The sequence below is a fragment of the Dasypus novemcinctus genome, chromosome 30 (genome assembly GCF_030445035.2).
Source record: "Dasypus novemcinctus isolate mDasNov1 chromosome 30, mDasNov1.1.hap2, whole genome shotgun sequence".
Lineage (NCBI taxonomy): Eukaryota > Metazoa > Chordata > Mammalia > Cingulata > Dasypodidae > Dasypus > Dasypus novemcinctus.
The window spans coordinates 39,749,476-39,772,421 of record NC_080702.1 but is presented as its reverse complement, the minus strand read 5'-3'; the positions used below and the strand labels follow the sequence as shown (position 1 = coordinate 39,772,421).

The 22,946-nt window shown below is 35.5% G+C and overlaps 1 pseudogene; it reads right to left on the bottom strand.

Moving 5' to 3' along the window:
- Positions 1-375: 375 nt before the first annotated feature.
- Positions 376-22,946, bottom strand: part of LOC131276823 (vomeronasal type-2 receptor 116-like) — a 65,750-nt pseudogene continuing 43,179 nt past the window's right edge.

Here is a 22,946-nt window from a genome sequence, read left to right as displayed (position 1 = left end):
AAATCAAACAGCGACAACAAAGATAATGATAGTCAGAGAAAAGGGAAAAAATCATCACACTTTCCAAGATAATTATGAAAAAAAGAAATAGAGAAATGAAGAACTGAAAACCAAAGTGGAAGACTATGTAAAAATATTCAGAACACACAAAAATAACTAGAATATCAGTCTGCAATGTTAGATTATATCTAACAAAAAAAAGGATAAAAAATGAAATTTAATGTAGAAAAATTGGATGGCTATGGTTGTCATTCTCCTGATATTTTTAGAGAGGAGAAAGATGAGATTTACTTCATAATAGGTGAAGGTAAATGCAAGCATGATGTTATTCTCTTAAAGCTTTCTATTTAGTGCAGGAAAATATCCAATTATAACTTAAGACATCTTACTTCCCCCAGTATGTGTTTTAATCCATAATCTATGCTGAGTGTTCCTTTCTGGTTTTAGCAAAATAATATAGCATTTTGGGGCAAAGATGCAGCCTAGTAATCCAGCACTGGAAGCCAAGATGGAGAAGATCTCAGCAGCTGCCATGACCTTGCCCTTGGTGCTGTGGTAGACAGGGAGGAAAGTGACCCAAACACTGCAGAACACCAACATGCTGAAGGTCAAGAACTTGGCTTCATTAAAGGTGTCAGGCAGGTTTCTGGCCAAGAAAGCTACAGTGAAGCTCCCCAGGGCTAAGCAGACCAGGTATCCCTGGACAGAGTAGAAGGCTGTGGGTGAGCCCTTATTGCACTCAATGATTATATAACGAGGCTCAGAGTGTGCATCTTCATCAATGAATGGGGGAGAGGTTCCAAGCCAGATGCCACAGAGTGTCATTTGGATCAGGGAGCAAATGGGAATTACAAAATTAGGTGCCCCTGACACCAACAACTGCCTCATTCTTCTCCCTGGTACAGTGACCTTGAATGCCAGAACCACAGTGATTGTTTTGGCCAAGACAGTGGACACAGTCACGGTAAACACAATTGCAAATGTGATTTGTCGGAGGATGCAGGTGGCTGTGTTGGGACGACCGATGAAGAGTAAGGAGCAGAGGAAGCATAGGTTGAGGGAGATGAGGAGGATGTAGCTCAGAGTCCTGTTATTGGCCTTGACAATGGGAGTGTCCTGGTGCTTCACAAAGACCCCCAAAATAACAGTAGTCAGGAAGGAGAAACAAAGTCTGTGCCAACCAGAGTCATCCCCAAAGGCTCTTTGTAAGCCAGGAAGTTTACAGCTTTTTGGAGGCATCGACTCCTCTCACTGTTTGCATACCGATGATCTGGACACTTCGCACAGTGTTCTATATTTGACCAGAAATGCAAAGTGTCATCAGCCCATGTTCAGTAATTCTCACTTATTCACTGAACCCAAAAGAATAACATTGGGCAATTTCAGCCATATCTGTTCAGTCTGTGATGATTCTAAATAACCCTGTGTTTTAATCTGCTTGTTTTCCTTCCTCTCATCTTTCTTTTAGATCTCTGGCTTTCTTTTAGAAATTCAGTCCTCCAGTTTGATAACAGTTGCAATTTTACTGCTGAGCTTCCATTCTTTTCTTTTTGAAAATATATTTCTTGTTGTGTAACATGTATTCATAAAAGGGAACAAATTATAAGTGTACACATTAATGAATTATGAGGAAGTGGAACATATGGGTAACACCACACAGTCCAAGGACTAGTACATACCCAGCCTTCTAGAGGACTCTTATCTAATGCCTCAAAATCATTTACTCCCTCTCAAATCTCCAAATAATTTATGTTCTTGACTTCTAAACACTCAGCTTACTTCAGCTTGGGTCCTTTTACCAAAATTATTTGTAAGATTCATTCATTTCACAGGATATATTTATATAGTTCATTCACTTTTTAAAAATTTTAATCAATTTCACTAATACATGAACTTTAGCAAGGACTAAGTATAAATAAAAGTTGTGAACTTACAAAATAAACATGCATAACATCATGCAGTGGCCCCATTCATCAACCCACCAAGACTCTGCATTGTTGTGAGACAAAATGGGGAAGTTTGGAAAAAATATGCCATATACAGTATGAATGATGGCTGGTGGTAATATTCTGATGGTATTATCTCAAAATCAATAACAAATATTGCCCTATGTTTTGGTGTGTTGCTGAAAGGGTGTTGTACTGGAATTCTACACATGTGCTTGATTATTTTTTAAGTGCCAACTTTGTAATAAAAATATATTTAAAACTAAAAATAGAGTGGATTGATGATAAATACACTAAATATAATATATGAATATAGTTAATAGTAAGATTGTGATGATATTGTTTCATAATTTTTATTTCACTCACTTTTTAAATATATTTCTTTTTCTTTATACAGACTCACTATGTGCACTCCATACACATTCCCCCTTCCCTAGTAACCTCTTCACTGTTTTCTTCTCCTGGGGATTTGCTCCTTTTTAACATCTCTTATAAATTACATTTTCCTTCCTTATTTCAAAGAGTGTAATGTTTGCAAGGGTCTTTCATTTAGCAGCACATCTCAGAAATTCCTTGTTCTTTGGTAGCCAGATCATATCCCACTGTTTGTATGTAACACTGCTTGTTTATCCGTTCATTTATTGATAGACATTGGGTCACTTCCACGTGTTGGCTATTGTGAAAAATGCTGCTATAATCATTGTGCACAATTATCTGTTTGAGTGCCAGTTTTCCCTTTGTATGCATGTATACATAGAAATGGAATTACCTGATTATGTGGTAATTCTACTCTTTAAGAAACTGACATACTGATTTTGACAGTAGCTGAACTATTTAAATTCCCACCACCAGTGTACTAGAGTTCCAATTTCCCTGCATCTTTCCAATACTTGTTATTTTACGTTTTTAAAACATAGTCTTTGTGGGTGTAATGTGTTATAATCCATTCTCTTATAAGGCTGAATAGAATTCTATTAATACATCATCTTTTATTTATTCATTTTGATGGATATTTAGATTGTTTATGAGTATTGGTTATAATTAAAACTACTGCCATGAATGTTTTTGGTACAATATGATGATATAATTTTGGGTCATATAATAAATATTCACCATTGCAAGTAATCCATAGAGTTTTCTAAATTTTTACACCAATTTACCAACCAGTTGTTCCATATTCCTTTCAACACTTAACATAGTAATAATGTTTAATTTTAGCTATTATGGGGATGTTTTGAGCTATTTCGTTATGCTTTTTAACTGCAATTTCCTTGTGACTAATTAATCTAGCACTATCACATATGTGCTTTGCATGGAGATGTTTTGGTAAGAAGGGCTTGTTCACACATTGAACTTTTTTTCTAGTGGATTTTCTGCTTATATTTTTTCTGTAGGAGCTCCCTGTATATTCTTGATGTAATTCATTGTTGACTAGCTCTATTTTAAATAATTTAATCCACTTGTGGCTTGATCTTTCATTGATGAACAGAAAATAGCAGGTTTTAGTATAGTTAACATTTATTAAATGTTTCCTATAAGTTAATGTTATATTTGTTTTATTTAAGAATTTTTTCAAATTTGAAGATGAAAATATTCTTCTTTAGGTTTCTTTAAGATTATTTATTTTTACATTTAGAATTCTAAAGTGCTTGATACTGATGAATCTTTATGCGACCACTTTCTTTCTAGGTATGCCATTTTGTTATTTTTTCTTCCTTTTCTATCCTTATGCTTAAACAAAATTATTGTGACTTTATTAAAAAAGGCAACAGGTAGAATAAGTACTCCCATTTCAATCTTTGTCTTAAAGTTTGTCTTAGCTAAATTTTTCTCCTGTTTAATTTCATATGAATGATTTTAAAAGTTTCAATTGCCTCAAAAAGTTGTGATTTTGATAGCAATTGCATTGAATCAATCAATCTGGTGAATAATGTAACCTTTTAATTACTGAGTCCTTTCCCTTAAAATATGGTTTTTCCCTCCACTTAGTTAGTCTTCTTTAAAATTTTCAAAATGATTTTCTATATCTTTATATGCAGAAATCTTTCCAAACTTTGCTTAATATTATTTTTAGCATTTAATAATTTCAAGATATTGTAATTATCATCTCTGAAAATTTCATTTTAGAAAGCCCTACAACTTGCACATGTAAGAAGGATTTATATTACCCTTGTATTCAGAACTCTAACCTCATTTTAGAAATTATTCCCAATTTTAGACATACGCAATTAAATCCTTCACAAATTAATTCAACTCTATTTTATCCTTTCTCATAATTATACCTTCCAATCCTTTTCCTGCCAATATTACATTGGAAAGGAACCCAGTGTATTGTTGGATGTGTTAATATTGTGGATTTTTGTCTCATTATTCATCTCCCAGGCATGAAACTCTTCCAAATGATGTGATACTTGTTAGTATTCAGGAAGTATCATTTAAGGGATTAAGATGATTCCCTTCTATTCCTATTTGATAAATGATATTTTTGTTATTTGTTTTAAAATCACTGGTGGGTGTTGAATTTTATTAAATGTTTTCCAGTATTCATTGAGAATTGAGATGGCTGATTCTATTTATCAGGGGCCACATTTACTGAATTGCCTTGCTTTTTCATGAGAACACATCTTTACAAAATATTGCTGGATTTAGATTGCAGGGTTTTTTTTGTAATAGATGAGTTTATGTTTAAAAACCAAGACACCTGTAAATGTTCTACCTTATAATGACCTTATAAGATTGTGATACAAATATTAAGGTCTAATACCTATCTTGTATCGATGGGTACATGGATAATTTTCCCAAACTGACTAATAGCAGGGTCATTAGTCTTAACACATCTCCAAAAAAATGAAATATAGTAAGTATTTTGGACAATTTAACCGCATATTAATCAAGAAATGGAAATCAGAAATTTCTCACCGAAGATGTGATTTCATCATGTAATATCATGAATATGGTTAATTTCAAGAATTATATTATGAAGAAAATATGGCCTATTGATTTTCCGTCACATTTCTATATCATGTTTCCATCTCCATCCTCAATATTTTCTGTGCTCTAGTCATACTGATTCTTTGTTTTCCAGTTCTCTGAATCTCTGAGTAATACATACAGTGGTAATTTGCTTTTTTGTCATTTATAATAATTCTGCCAAGAATTTATTGCCCCTTCATTCATCTTACATAATACTAATGCTACTGCCTCTATGAAAAATCATGGAACCACTCAAAAAATTAATTTTCCATCCCCTAAATCTCTGTCCATGCACTAATTTCAGGTTTTAATGGTGGACACAAAGTGTCCCTATGTTTTGTTTCCCCAATCAGCTGTGAATGAAGGGAGACCAGAAACTGAAAATGACTCATTGAGAATGTGCTACATTGTCCTCATGTGTCACACCATAGAAATACTCATTTTAAAAACCATCCTAAACCTTCTGAACATATCTTCTTCATCTTAGTGTTAGTCATGGGGAAAGGGAAGATGGTTAGGCCCCAAGCTTTTTATACAATCAAAATATCCTTTCAAACAGGATAGGGAGCAGGTACTTATAATACAAGGATGAAACTTAGTTTACAGTTGTGGGGTGAAGAAAAGTGTTTCCTAGAGATGACTTTGCCTGTAATGTGTCTAAAGTTTATCAAACAAGATAAGTTCAGAGAAGGGGTGTCATCTCAATGGAAAATATTATTGATTATAAAATTAATTTGCTAAATAAAGGAAGGATGAGTTTTGACTCTGTTGTTTCCTACAGAAACTTTTTAATACCTTTTATTATTGGGGGATGTAAAGGAGAGGTGGGGACTTTCTTTTGGGAATGAACCTACCTCTCTCATTGGAAATCTCATTCTCTGGGCATGCAATACAGAGAAAGCAGCAGGCAGGCTTTCCCAACTGAGATGTTTTGCTGAAACCAGGAGTACACTTCTCACTGCTTACTGAATGGGGAGTCTGGGAAGAAAATTTTAAAAATGTGTTTACAACTGTGACTTTAACTCCCTATCATATACACTGTGCTAGGGGTATTAAACCAAACACAAATTTATATTTTAAATACATAATTAAATTTATTTGATATGATTTCATTTTCATTGTGTTATGTGAAATACATTATATGTGTGTGTGTGTGTGTGTGTGAATAAATGTGTTCTTACCATGCATTTGGCAGTGGGTAAGAAACATTTTCAAGTTGAAAGGTAAGATGTTAAATACCTAGATGTGGCAATTTACTGAGCAGTAAGTAGGAAGAAATCTTCCATAAAGAGATTTTCTTTATATGAAATATAAAATACGATGACTAGGTCATACTCACCTCTGAAAATCCTGTGTTCCACTCTATCATCTCCTCAGATATTGAAAATTGTTGATCATGTGGCATATCTGAGGCAAATTGTCCTACTTTCACTGTTAGACTGAAACCTTCTGGAAAATTCCAAAAGTTTAGAATGTCAAACCTGGCTTCCAATTTCTTTGCCTCATCCAAAATCATTTGGTCCCCAATAGGATTTTCAAATTGCATATTTTTTCAGAAATGAGTGCAGCTGAAATAGATACCATTTTGTGCGGGAGTTAGTCCAAAGATTAAAGATTGAAAACCCAAATTAAGGAACATACATGAAGCTACGGAAGCCCTGCTTCATAATGCAAATTTATTATTAACATACAATGAAATAAAAGAAGTAAATGCGAATGGAGGGGAGATGAAAATATGGTGGCAAAGTAAGGAGCTCCAAATATCAGCTTGTTCTACAGGGCAGTTAGTAATCACCCAGAACTATCGAAAGCACCTATTTGGGTGTCCCTGGAGAACTGTGGAGCATCCTGCAACATCTTTGAAAGAAAGTTAGGAGACTACCCATTTGCAGAAATTTGGGAGTAGAGCTCTCCACACCATAGAGGTCGGTGCCAGCTGTGCAAGTCACCTTGGAAACTATTCTGATTCTGAAGTTGGAAACTCCACTTTGAAAAAAGGGGAGGGAAAGAGAGCTGGGCACCAATTTCAGCTCCTGATTAGTAAACTCAACTGGATAAAGTATAATCCCAAGAACAGCTAAAGTTTGAAACTGCCCAAGTCAGAAAAAGAACAGAAGCCTCCCTTTTAACTCTGCCCCTGGCATGATGCACGGCAGGGCTGACTGAAAATCACTGTGAAGGTACGGACTGACTTCTTTCCACCAGAACTGAATACTAACCCTAGCCTAGGTTCCATTCCCAGCTTTGTCAGGGAGGAACCTGGGGGACCTGGACCAACCTCTCTGTGTAACCACAGGTGATTTTAACCAGTACAACTGAATAGTTGGAATCCTTGGACCTGCTGGTTTTTAAGCATATCACTTCCATCTTCACCTCTGCCCCCAAATAGGATAGGAGGAGAGCTGGGTTTCTTCAGCCTTTTGGGGCTATAGCAGGGACTTTTGGCCTGCACAGATGGAACTGCTGAGTACCTATTGATTTGCCCCCAAATTCCAGTAGGAAAGGAGGGGTCTGATGTTCCCACAGCCTTTCCAGGGAATGAGAGGCATTTTCAGCCTGCATGGCCTGAACATTTGGTCACCTGTGGGTACACTCATATGACCCAAAGGATAGGAAGGAGCTGGTGTTTTCTCAGTCTCTTCAGCAGTTGGATACACTTTAGGCATGCATGAAATGAACTATATGGTGCCTAAGACTCCACCACCACATGCTAAAATGTTAAGAGGGGACTGATGTTTCCTCAGCCTCTCCAGGTATTAGAAGGCAGCGACTAAACAGTTGGGTGTCTGTGATTCTATTCTCACCCCCTAAAGTGCAGTTCTTCAGGGAAACTGAAGCCATATTTGGCCCAAATGAATATGATTTTTGGACACTCCAGAGGTCCATCCCACCACCAGCAGGGAGGGATCCTGGAGCTATGTCAATCTACCTGGGCCTGACATTTTGAACCTACATGGTGTAGATTGAAGCCCATACCAGAAGCACTATCCCCACACTATCTGGGCAACTACTGACAATGTTGGCCTGCACAGCTTGGATTGTTACACATGGCTGACGTTCTGTCTCTATCCATGGCAAATAATAAATTTTGGAGAAGATAAATCAGGTCCAGGGCAACACAAGCATCTTCAGCCTCTGAGGTTTACAGCATCAATTCTATCCTCAGATTCTACTACAACACCAGCAAAGAAGAAAAGACAAGAAGGGCCTAAAGTAAAAGGAGAACATACATCCATTATAAATATACCTTGTAAGCCAGGGGTCACAGCACCAAAAAATAAAATAAAATAAAAATCCATGCCAAAAATCAGGAAGATATGGGCCATTTAAAGGAAAAAGATAACCCTCCAGATGACAAAGGATTTGAGATTTGAGAAAACTGATCCTAGATTTCATGCTTCTCTTCAAAAAATTCGATGAGATGGCTAAAGGGATTAAGGATATTAATATGACACTGGGTGAGCACGAAGAAGAATTTGAAAGTATTCATAGAAAAACGGCAGCTACTATGTGAATGAAAGATTCAATAAATGAAATTAACACTAGAGGCATAAAAACAGCAGATTTGAGGAGGCAGAAGAAAAGTTCATTGAGCTTGAAGATGTGGCTTCTAAAAGCAAACATACAAAAGAACAGATATAGGAAAGAACAGAAATAATTTAACTGAGTCTCATGGAACTAAATGACAGAAAGAAACATGCAAACATACATGTCATTGATTTCCCAGCAGGAGAAGAGAGAGAAAATAGTAGAAAGATTGTTTGAAGAAATAATAGTAGAAAATTTCACAGCCTTATTGAAGTACATAGATATCCATGTCCAAGATGCACAACATATTCCCATCTGAATAAATCCAAATAGACCAACTCCAAAACACATAGTAATCAGAATGTCGAATATCAAAAACACTAAGGGAATTAATTCTGAGAGCAAAAAAAAAAGTGATGCATAAAATGAAAGGGATACCAAATAAAATTAAGTGATGCTTTCTCATTAGGAACCCTTGACAAAAAAGGAAGTCACATGATATATTTGAAATAGTGCAGGAGAAAAAATGCTATCCAAGAATTTACATCTGGCAGGACTGTCTTTCAAAAATGAGAGTGAGTTTAGAACAGCCATAGATAAACAGTTACTGAGAGAGTTTATAATAGAGACTAGCATTGTAGGAAATAACAAAGAGAATGTTAGAGCATGAAAAGAAAGTAAAGGGGACAGTCTTGGAAGAGAGTCTAAAAATGAAGATTATATCAGTAAAAGTAATTCAAAGTGTCAAAAGTGTGGAGAAATAAAATATGATTGATAAAACCCAAAGCTTACAAAAGGTTAAACAAGAATTGCTATTACTGGAATAACATTAAATATTAATGGATTAAAGTCCATAGTCAACAGTCACAATCTGATGGAATGTATAAGAAAATATGAGCCATATATATGCTGTCTGCAAGAATCTCACATTAGACACCAGGATACAAAAAGATTGAACATGAAAGAATGGAAAAAGTTGTTCCCTGCATGCCCTAAAGGAAAAATGCTAAAATACCTCTACTCATATCAGATGGAATAGACTTCAAAAGCAAAATTTTCATTAGAGACAGGGATGGACATTATATATTAATAAAAGGGGCAATATACCATGAAGAAATAACAGCCATAAATGTATGTAGACCTAAGTAATATGTCCCAAGATACATGAGCAAAACACTTGCAAAACTGAAGGGAGAAACATATAGTTCTACAATAATAATGACGACTTCAGTACACTACTCTCAGCATTGGATAGAACATTTGCACAGAAGATCAATGAAGAAACAAAGATCTTGAATAATATGACAAATGGTTTAAAGCTTATGGACATGTACAGAGCATTGCACCCCAATATAGCAAGATGAACATTATTTTCAAATGCTCATGGAACTTTCTTCAGGATGGACTGTATGATGCATGACAAAGCAGATTTCAATAAATTCAGCAAGATCTAAATTATACAGAACACTTTTTCTGACCATAATTGAATGAAGTTGGAAATTAACAAGAAAAAGAAAAGTGGGAAATTTACAGATATTGAACATTAAACATCACATCATTAAATAATCAGTGGGTCAAATAAGAAATTTTGATTAAATCCACAAATATCTTGAGATGAATGGAAATAAGAACACAGCATATCTGAACTTATGGGATGCAATCAAAGCAGTGCTGAGAAGGAAATTTATAGACCTCACAGCTTACATTTAAAAGGAATAAAGAGTTAAAGTCAATAACCTGACCACTCAGCTGAAGAAACTAGAAGAATTATAGCAAAATAATGCCAAAGCAAGTAGAAATAAGAACAGCAAAGATTAGAACAGAAACAAATGAAATTGAAAATGAAAAAGTAAAAAAAAAAATAAAATTAACAAACCAAAATTTGGTTCTTCAAGAATATAAACAAAATTGATGAACACATATGTAGGCTGCTAAAGGAAAGAAGAGAGAAGATTCAAAAAATGAAAACAGGCGCAATACTATTGACCACACAGATATAAAAGAGATCATAAGGGGATCTTATGAACAACTCTATGCCAGAAAAACAGACAATGTAGATGAAATAAATAAATTCCTAGGAAAGTTCAAACTATGCTGTTTCTATATGAAACAGAAAATCTCAACAAACCAATCACAAATAAAGAGATTGAAGCCATCTTCAAACAAAATACCAAAATTAAAATTCCATGACCAGATGGTTTCACAGGTGAGTTCCTCCAAGCCGTCAAAGAAAATTTAATACCAATCTTACTCGGGCATCTCCAAAAGTTTGAACAACAAGGAAAGATACCAAACTCATTCTAGGAAGACAATATCACCCTAACAACAAAGCCAGATAAAGATATTAGGAAAAAAGAAAATTACAAATCCATTTCTTTAATGAACATGGAAGCAAAAATCCTCAACAAAATCCTGGATAATTGAATCCCGTGACACATTAAAAGAATTATTCATTATGATAAATTTGATGTGAATGAGACATGAAAGTATGGTTCAACAAAAGAAAAACAATCAACATAATACAGCACATTAATAAATCAAAGAAGTAAAATTATATTATCTTATGGATTGATGCAGAAAAGGCATTTGACAAAACACAGCATCTTTTCTAGATAAAAATATTACAGAAGATAGGAATTGAAGGAAACTTTGTCAACACGATAAAGGCCATATATGAGAAACCCTTAGCTAACATTGTACTCAAAGGTGAAAGACTAAAAGTGTTCCCAGTGAGATAAGGAACAAGAAAAGTGTGCTTACTGTAACCATTGTTTTTAAATATACTGCTACACTATCTAGGTAGAATCATAAGGCAAAAGTAAATAAAAAGCTTCCAAATCAGAAAAGAAGAAGCAAAATTTCACTATTGCAGGGGATATGAACTTATATCCAGAAAATTCAAAAAATCTACAATACAGTTGCTAGAGCTGATAAACAAATTCATTAGATTGTGAGGATCCACAATCAATATGCATAAACAAGTAGTGATTCTACACAATTTTAATGGCCCAACCTGAAGGATGAAGTAAAAAAAAAAAATTAAAAAAACAAATAAGAGAATCACATATTTAGGAATAAATTTCAACAAGAACGTAAAGCACATGCATTTCTTAAAACTATAATGCATTGTTAAAAGTAAATTCAAAAAAACCTAAATAATTAGAAGAACTTTCCATGTTCATGAGTTGGAAGATTAAATATCATTATGATACCATTTTTACCCAATTGGTATGCAGATTTAAAGCGATCTCAATAAGAATTTCACCAGCATTGCTTCAAAAACTGGAAAAACCAATTACAAATTTTTTTGAAGGGTAAGAATCCCCAAATGGCCAGAAGCATCTTCCAAAAAAAAAGTGAAGTTGGAAGACTCTCACTTATAGACTTCAAATCATATTACCTAGCCACACTGGTAAAAACATCAAGGTACAGGCATAAAGAAAGACACATAGACCAATAGGACTGAACTAACTATTCAGAAACAGACATCTAGGATCGAGTAATTTCTGATAAACCTCTCGAACCCACCCTGCTAGGGCAGAACAATGTATTCAGCAAAAGTTGCTCAGAGAGCTGGATATCCATAGCCACAAGAAATAAACTGGACCCCTATCTCATATCTTATACAAAAGTTTAAGAAAAAATGGATCAAAGAAAAAGCAAGAACCATAAAGATCCTCAGAGAAAATGTAGGAAAATATCTTCAAAACCTTGCAGCAATTGGTACATTCTTAAACCTTCCAGTGAAAGTATGAGTATCAAAGGAAAATATGGATAAATGGGACATTCTGAAACCTAAACACTTTTGTGATTCAAAGGAAATCACGAAGAAGATAAAAAGGCAGCCTATTCAATGGGAGCAAATATTTGGAAACTACATATCTAATAAAGGTTTAATTTCCATTCTATATAAAGAGATCACTCAACTCCACAATAATGCAAGAGTAATCCAATTTAAAAATGGGTATTGAGTAGATGGAATCAGTGTAACTTTGGGGCAATGGAAGTGTTCCACAAGATTATGCAAAGATGAATATAGGACGTGTTAAATTATATCAAAAATGTATAAAAGCCCATAGGCTAAAATGTAAACCATAAGGTAAACCCAAGTGTAACCATGTTTGAAAGCCAATGTCTCAATATCTGCACATTAGTTGCAGCAAATATAATATGAACATGCAAAAAGATCATTGCTGGGTAATTAAAAGTATTTGATGTTGGATATGTGAGAGTACCGTATATTGTATATATGAATTACTGTGATCTAAAACTTTTGTGAATACAAATTTCATAATTAGAAAAAAAAAGGATAAAGGAAGGATGTAGAGACTGAGGAAGAAATGAAAGAAATTGCCTTGCCACTGGACATACACAGGGCAAAAATTACTGCAGTAATAAAAGGCAAAAACAAAGCTTTTCCATTCTTTCATTTTTTATACCCCCAATTATTTTTACTTTAATTTTTCTAAATTAGGATGTATTCTATATCTAACTTTTAAACCCATCATTATATTCCGTTTTACTATTAATGGAACCTGGTCATACATTAGGCTACATTTTCAAATAAATTTTAGACCACAGAGGGATTCAACTATGGGAGGGGAGGAATACTGGTGTGGGGTGTTAATGATAGGGGTACATAAAATGCATATATACAGGGTATATAAAAATGTTTGGATATTTTCATAGTGGTTTCAGTTAAAAATGACAACAGGGGGAGTGCTGTGTTCCTAGCCAGGGGAGCTCTATCACATTCTCCAATGGAACAGCAACAATCCCCCAAGTGCAATGGCTAAGACCAATAAAGAAGGATGGTCCAAGAATGAGCCGTTGACACTAATGACTATGTTTATGGATCTGTGAACCTGAAATACAAACTAGGCCTTGAGCTGCAGGGTGCCTAAAGTTACCTCCTGAGAGCCAGCATGCTGCTCTAATTTGGCCACTGACTAAGCCAAATTCAGCATGTAACTGCATTACATTCCCCCCAGCATGGGACATGAATCCAGGGGATGAGCCTATCTGGCACTGAGGGATTACTACCAAGTACCAGCTGAAGATGTAACAAGAAAAATACCTTGAATAAAATTGTCAATTCTGACCAGCAGAATATCACAGCCTACATGTAATATCAGGTGTTTGAAATGCTTTTTGACCTCGAATAAAAGTTGGAAATCAGGCCAAATGAGTGTATATGGCTATGAGTCTCTGAAAAAGACCCAGGAAGTCATCAGAGTCATCGCCATTTCACATGCCTCAGCAGTGTCTTAGAGACAACCAAAGTAGGTACAAGCCCAGGTATTGGTTTTTCTAAGGGTTACAGAGACCCACAGGTTATATGGTCATGGCAGATGGAGTTCAGTGCCATGCCAGTTGGCCCTACTTTGAAGTTTGTGTGCCTGAGAGTGATGGAGTTGAACTCAGATGTGATCTTTGTTCAAAAGACTCTCCTGTTACTTTTACCAGAATTCTGTTTAGCACTGTGGTTTGGTGTATACTCAGGGGACCTGAAACTCTGGACTGTGCATGTGATAGCCAGGCCCTGAGCTATAACTCCTACCCTCTGTTTTATTGGACTTACCCCAGCCAGCTAACAGGGAGGTGAAGAAGGACAACCATCACACCAGGGATACAAGAGTGCCTACAACTGCAAGCAGGAGAATTGAAACCATCATTCATGTGGAATCTAAGCCCATACTCAATATAGAGGTGGAGTGGACATAACCATCCTAGGGTCTACGGGATGGAGGAATAGAGTATGGATTAGAGTGGACTTACTGATATTCTACTATGGAACTATTGTGATTATTAAAGGAAGAAAATATAGCATTGATGTGGATTAAGTGGCCACGATCGCTGCTGAGTGTAGGGAGAGGAAAGAAGAGATACGATGTGGGGGCATTTTCAGGACTTGGAGTTGTCCTGGGTGGTACTGCAGGGATAGTTGCTGGACATTGTATTTCCTGCCATGGCCCATTGGCTGGACTTGGGGAAAGTGTAAACTATAATGTAACCATTATCCATGTCATGCAACAGTGCTAAGAAATGTATTCACCAAATGCAATGAATATCCCATGATGATGAAAGAGGTTGTTGATATGGGAGGCATGGGGTGAGGGGTCTGGGAGGTATATAGGTCCTCTTATAATTTTTGCATGCAACATTAATAAATAAACAGACAATAAGTAAATAAATAAATAAAGCAAAATGGGCTAATGATTTAAATAGAAATTTCTCCAAATAGTAAATTGGAAATTCAAATGGACACAAAGTATATTAAAAATAAGTTCCATATCACTAATTATTAGGGAAATTCAAATCAAAATGACAATGAGATAATGTCTCAACCCCATTGAGAGTCATTATTTCACAAATACAGTAAGTGCAGTGAGGATAGGGAGAACAGAAGCACTCTTTCGCCTTTGGTGGGATTGTAAAATGGTGCAGTCTCTGTCAAAGACAGTTTGGCAGTACCTTAGGAAGTTAAATATAGAACTGCTGTATGATTTAGCATCTCCTTTACTAGGAATATAGCCAAAAGAACTGAATATTTTGAGACAAACATCTGCAAACCAATATTCATAGTGGCATTATTCACAATTACCAAAAGATGAAAATAACCCATGTCCGTCAACCAATGAATAAACAAAATGTGATATATGCATTTGATGGAATACAATGCTACAGTAAGAAGAAATGATTCCGCATGGTTGATGGATGCCATTCTCTTGCTTGCAGTTGTAGGCACTCTTGGCTCCCTGGTGTTTTGGTTGACCTTCTTCACCTCCCTGTTAGATGGCAGGGGTATTCCAATAAGCCAGAGGGTAGGATAAAGACATATCCCCCACATTATAGGTATACTTTTAGCATGGACTTCATATATTCCAGGTAAACTTTTAGCATGGACTTCATACATTCTAGATAAGCTTTTAACACATTTGGCGTGCATTCTCCATGAATATTTGAAGTTTATAGAGTTTGCATTGCTAAATTTTTTCCAGGACTGGAGTTGTTGTCATGGTTACCAAAGGCAGGGCTGCAGCTCACACAGCTCAGTTTATGAAGCAATGAACAGCCCCCCATCCATAACTCACATAATTCCCCCCTTTATGCCTGCTTAATTTCCTAAACTTTGGTGTAATTATTGTTGGAGTTATGAGGTGGGAGGCTGATTGTAGCTTCGATTAATTATTCCACTTATTGTTTCTCCAGTGAAGGACCAAAGTCAAATTTCCTGTTTAACATCCAGGGCTTATTTTGTTTTCAGAAGAAGTTCTCATCCTGGACAGTAGAATCATGGGGGTGGGGCTGCCCAGCAATCATCCTCAGGGTTATTGATATCTACATGGATTTCTTGCCAGGCTCCAGATCCATGTATTAATTTTATTTTATCTTTAAAAAGTTTACACCTTTAATTTTAAAGATGTGCTAAAGGGAGAGGATCTCTTTTCTGAAACTACCTTTTGCTGGCCATTGATTGTATGTAGCACTTACTTAACAAGGTGTAAAAAATTGTTATTTTATTTTGACTGGAGGAAGATGGATCTGGCATTCTATATGAATGTCAATGAAATTTTCATATGGTTAATAGGATGTTCATTCTGAAAGAAACAAACTTAATTAAATTTTTGGAGCACTTTTTTTTTTTATAGAGGACATTGGATTACATAGGTAGACAAGGTTAGGTTCCTGAATAGATGGCACCTTTTAAAATGTTATTTATTTTCAGAGTGAAATTTTAATAGATAACAATATTTGGTACTTAGTTTTTTTTCGAAGATGCATTTAAGGCTCTTTAATGATTGGCCCTTATGTGCTTCATCAGGTGTTCCTGGTGAACTGGCACCTTCTTGGGCAGTTGGTTTCATTCAGGGTTATTGCACTAAGTTGGAAATTCTTTTACCTTTGGGAGTGATCAGAACTACAGAATAAAGTTTTTTTTTTCATTTTGGGTTTAATTGAATAATTTCTGGTAATTTTGATTGTTTAATAGGTGACCCACTGCTAGGAAACAAAGCCAGTTTTGTTGCACAGTAGAGTTTCATAAAGTAGTAGGGTGGCTGAGCCTGATATTAATTAACCGGTTCCTGTAAGCCACTGGTGGCCCCATTGGTTTTAGCTAAGATGGCTATTTTATTTTATAGACATGTTCATTAACTATTTAGAAAATGAAGTTTACCAGGAATTTAACATTTCTAATGTAATTTTGTACCTGGTTTAGAATAGAAAAGATAACATAATTATTAGGTATATATTTAGAACAGGATAAAATTACAGCACTTAACAGGATAAAGGTACAACACTTAATATTAATTAATGTATTACTTAATGCATAAGGGATCTGAGTTGCAATTAACAGTATTAAGTTTCAGGTTTGTAATTCTTTACATGTTATCTCTCCATGGGACCAGGCCATATGCCAATTTGTATTTAAGTCTTACTTACGGTACTATCGTGATTATGGCTCCACTTGGAATGTTATTCACACAGAGAGCAAGTCACAGCATCGTTGATCATAGAGAGAAGCTAAGAAGGTAGTTTCCAGTATTTCACTGGCCTGGTGCATAGTGCTCTCTGGCACTATAGTACAGTGCCAGACTGGGGGCAATATCCATTGTATGTTTGACTGTACTGAGCCATCATTGGCTGATACAGGAGTTTGAACCTGCAACATAGTTTCTGTTGACTTCAGGAGCACAACCAGTGGAGTGATGTAGGAGATAATTTTTATTTGAGGGCTCAGTGATCACCCTAGCCAATAACTCATGTGGAGAGGAAACCTGTAATGTATTCAAGGCATGGTTTGAATGCACAAGAGAATTTGACAATGTTAAAGTTTATCTCTCATTTTTATATATTTTTAAACGTTTTTAATACAACACATCATATATCAAATGACTTTATTTATTTTTAGCCTCTATTTATTTTTTCTTCTTTATTTTCTTTTAAATGTTACATAAAAAAATATGAGGTCCCCATATACCCCCCACCTCTCTGACCCCACCCCTCTCACATCAACAACTTCTTCCACCATTGCAACACATCCATTGCATATGGTGAATACATTCTGGAGCACTGCTGCATCACATGGACAGTGTTCCACATTATATTCCACACTCTTTTTTTACACTTTTGCCATGAAGATATTAGCAGGCATTCTACTTTAGTAATAGAGGATAAATAAACTATTTTTCATTGTTAAAATGAAAACAGAAGATTCCCAATAGAATCAAGGTAACTTTTCATTACCATCTACTTAAATATGCACTTTGCAATGACTTTTAGACAGGTTTCATTATCACAAATTTATTCTTTACCACCAATACCAATTCAGGTTTTAGTTACCAATGGCTTCTAGAACTAGAACCATTTAAATGTTTCAGTTTGGAAGATGTTTTTTTACAAACATTTTATAAATGACCACAATTATAGACTGGTAAATGTATTCCAGATAACAAATAGCAACTAATGAAATATACCCCCTGCATTTAAGAGAGAATAGTTTTACACTTAATTTAATTTCATTAAACATGAGCTTACAGTTCCCATTATTTTAAAGATTTAACACATACAATGTTAACTTATTTACTTGGTACTTATAAATCCAAGAGATAATACTTAAGCTAAACAAGTTAAAAACTGTTTTTGATTTTTAAAAAATGCTGTGTTCCTTTTTTACAAGAGCTTAAAATTTTTGTTTTTGATAATTTAAAAACTGAATAATTCATAAGCATACTAACTTTTAGGTTGTGGAATATAAGGCAATTATTTAACCTGTTTCAATTATAATTTTATTAGGATTTCATAGTTTTTTAAGGGTTCTGTATTTATATATCTTTTACATAACCTTTCATATAATTTAGTTTAATTTATATTTTAGAAATATATATTACTCATATAACTGCATATTTAACTTTAACAAATTGGTAGACATGAATAGTTTTATACAGAAACACCATTTACGTATTTGAAAACTTTTTCTTTACTGGTTAATTTAAAATATACTTCCCTCACTTACTTTCCTAGTTACATTTCTGTTTGGAGGGAACCTTACAAGCATTTGGGGTTCAGTTTATCCTGGAAAGAAACCAGGTAGCTTTTACTCAATTTTTTTGTGTGTGACCGCCTGAACAATGGGGGTTGTTTAGTAAGGCCTTGTAAACTGAGAAGAGTTTTGCCTACTCTTGGAAAACCTGGCAATATTTATTTCTGGTTTCTGGTGGAAATGTCCAATCAGAATTAATTTATATTATTTTAAAGTTCAAGGAAAAAGACAGCTTCTTCTTTACATGGGTAAAGAGGAAATGAGAAGATGAAGACTATTTAGACTGGCACAAAAGTGATAGGCCTAAAGCCCCCTTCTTAAAAATTTCACTAAAATTTTTAAAGTTTAATTGTTATGTTGGTTTGTTTAGGGGTGGTCCAGACCTGTGGGAACTGTAAGTAAGGGCAAATGCAAATGCAATTTATAGTTATCATCACAATAATTGGAGAACAGGGGTGAAATTAGTTATAAAAAATCTATACGAAAAGCTTGAGTAATAACCACCACTATTACAGTAAGCATTAGATAAATTTGAAGTAGCCAAAATAGAAGAAAATTAATTCAGTATTACCATTACAATAGACAAAATCCTGACCATGTTTACTCCATTGTAATAGCTTTATTTATTATATATATATATATAGTACTTACACAATAATTTTATTTATTTATTTTTTTATTGACTTTGTAATAATATTACATTAAAAATATATATATATATATATGAGGTCCCATTCAACCCCACCACCCCCACCCCACCTTTCCCCCCCAGCAACACTCATTCCCATCATCATGACACATCCATTGCACCTGGTAAGTACATCTCTGGGCATCTCTGCACCCCATGGTCAATGGTCCACATCATGGCCCATACTCTCCCCCATTCCATCCAGTGGGCCCTGTGAGGATTTACACTGTCCGGTGACTGCCCCTGAAGCACCATCCAGGGCAGCTCCATGTCCCAAAGACGCCTCCACTTGTCATCTCCTCCCGCCTTTCCCCATACCCATCAGCCACCATGTCCACTTTTCCCAATCCAATGCCACCTTTTCTATGTGGACACTGGATTGGTTGTGTCCATTGCACAATAATTTTAATTCTTAATTGCAGTTTTTATTTGGTTTTACTTTAAGATAAATTGGATATCTTTATTAATTAAGTTGCAAGATCATTTTTACTAACAATCCTGTGAAGTTTTCCTGTTTTTTTTTCTAGTACCTGAACAAATTTCATCTCTGGGTTATGCATTTAATTCATCAGCAAGACACTATTGACATTTAAAGATTCATTTTTAAATAATCTTTTACCATGATTTTTTAGGCACAAGCAAACTGACAAAATCCAAACACAGGTATTAACATTTACTACAGAATCAAGCACAGATTGAAAGAGAAGCTTTCCATATCTTAGTATTTTAAGGAACTCCCTGACCCTTACTGACGGCACATGAGGTCTTATTTTGATTACTATTTCATATTTTAGCTCAATTGAGTTTAAACTGGGAAAGTCAAGGTTTATTTTTTTCATGAGGTGTCTGGGTTTTCAGATTTACCTGTTGTTGTTGTTTTCCTGCCGTTTTCATGATGCTTACTGCTGACTGGTCCCAGACAGACAATTAAAAGGGCTATCAAGTGATTAGAGTTTTATTGTTCTCAAGCAATAGCATCCTTCCTTTAGACCAAGGTATTTTACCAATTTACAGCTTTAATACATTTCAAACCATTTCTACATAGATTTACAAGACTGAGATTCAGAAAAGCAGAACATGGACAGAAGACTATTATGCAAATTTATTTTGGCCTTTGACACTTTAGAGAGGGAATTTTATTGCATTTTTCCTGATTCTGATTCTGTGTCTCCTTGACTTCCACCTTTCCAGGTAGAGCAATGATTAGATAGGAATGTGGTTTAAAAATAGAAGGTGTGGACTCACTGAAAAGGGTCAAGCCACTCTCCACTTTCCAGCTCTCTGCTTTTGTTATGCATCCTCCTAAAGGCAAGAGGGGCTGAAGCAATGGTAGTGAGTTCCAGGCTGCTAAAACGGTTTGAAAAGAACCCTTTAGGCTCAGTGATTTCCTAGGAGACATCTCTGCCCTCACAGGGCTATGATTCAAGCCCCTGGCTTGACCAGCCACCTGGACTGGGGTCAGTTTCAATAATCTTGGATGGGCAGAATGGACTGCGACAATCAGTCCCAGTCAAATGGGGCAGACAAAGAGAAGCAAGGCAGCAGAGCATGGACACACATTTAGATTCTGTGTTTTTGCCTTATAAACTATAATCATTTCACTCCTTTGCCAATGGTAAGGAAGGGTTCCAATTTAACCAAGTTCACCACTTTACATAATTACCCAATGTAATACCAGCATCAAGCAGACACAGAGAGAAGCACAAAATGGAGCAATCTGACACACAAGTTCTATATTTTCCAGACACAGCTGTCCCTGCAACCATTACATACCTTCGAAAGAGAGAACTTTCAATACTGAAAATAGGACTTTCTGTTTACCATGGCTGTTTCTAAATGAAGCCTATTTGTTATTCAACACCAAAACAAAACATTCTGGCTAAACCTTTTCACTGTTTAACCTTATACCCAGATCAAGCTTTACTATGAAAGCCAATCCGTTTTCCTGTGACCAAGCTTCTCAAAACCCAGACGAATTTTTAGAATGTTACGACTCTAACCTATAAACATCCTTTCCTATTATAACTAAAAGTTCACTACCTCAATGCAGACAAAACCAGAACCAGATGCTCACAACACAGTTCACCAAACCCAAACACCAGGCTTCTTAACCTTTTTCCCTTTTCTTTCAGACATGGAGGAGATGGCTTCCCCTTGAATTTCTGGAGGTAATTGGGCCTCCTAGGAAGTGATTGGTCTCCCCTTCCTAGCAATTTGCTAGGATTTTCCTGACACTATGCTTCAAGGGGGAGTCATGTTTTTCCACATATGGAGTCATTTTGTTCCCAGAATTTCTCTTCAGACCTTTCATTGTCCACCCCCCTGTTTTCATCAGAAAGATTTCAGTGGAGCCCCCATCTTTTCTGGACTAAATGTAGTCCAAGGTGCCCAGTTTGGGGGTTCACCTGACTCTTCCTGGCTTCCTTGGGGATCCAGAAAGGGTTGCAAAATGCACCTTCTTTGGCCTTCATTTACAAATCCCAGGAAAGCCCATAGATGCTGTAGATGTTGAGATTGTTTCAATTATTTGTTTATGAAAAGGCCAAGACTCAGTAAAATTTTTTGGAAGGAAAAAAGAACTTATTTATGGCTTACCAGACTCAGGAGCTTTCTGTTCAAAATCTGAGCACCGAACAAGATTTTCGAGTTCTTTTTATACAGAGGAAGAGCTAAATGGTCCTTTGTTATAGTGTTCAATAAACACATATCCTCCACATTCTAGGTAAGCTTTTAGCATGGACTTCATACACTCTAAGTAAGTTTTAACACATTTGGTTTGCATTCTCCCTGAATATTTGAATTTTATAGAGTTTGCTTTGCTAAATTGTTTTTTCAGGACTGGAGTTGTTGTCATGGTTACCAACGGCAGGGCTACATCTCCCAGAACTCAGGTGTTCTGTGAAGAGATGAACAGCTCCCCACCCACAGCTGAATTATAAATGGGATTGTAGCTGGAAAGGGTAGTCTAGGGATATAAAAGTCAAATGAAAGAAAGCTAGAAAATAGTCTAGGGGCTGAAAAACATAGTGAATCCAGAGTTGGATAACAATTATGGTAGATGGTTCAGATGCCAGAGTGTCCTTTTGTGAGCTATACAAGATGTGTGTCACTATTTCAGTGTGGTGGGGATGTGGAGAAGCATGGGAAAAAATACAATTAAAGTGACCCCTTGACTGAGGTTGTCAGCATCACTATAATATTCTCAATTCAGTTCCAAAAATATACTGTGGTGATATTGGTTGGGTAAGAAAAAGTTTTTCAAATGTACACTATGGACAATGATTGGTGGTAATAGTTTGATGATATGATCTCATAATCCATATGAAATATTCCACCACTGAGTGATGTGTTGGTGAAGGTATGTTGTATGGGAATTCTAAACTTTTGTATGATTGTTTTGTAACTTCACAAAAACTATAATAAAAAAATATAAAAAAATAATGTAGATTGGGAAAAAAAACTAAATGTAAGTTATGGACTATAGTTATTAGGAATATTTTGATGATACCCTTGCATAGTTTGTAACAAATGTTTCAAAACAATGCAAGATGTTGGTGGTTGTGTGATGTAGGGGACCACTGTATGATGATATGCATAGTTGTTTTGTAAGTTTACAGCATTTACCATAAACTTATATTTTTGTATGTTCATGAATGAATTATATATTTCAATAAAATAAAATATACAGAGGTCTAAGATGCCATAAAGTCAGTAAAATAACACACAAGTATTTAAAGAAAACTTCAAAGACAAGATGATAAAGCAA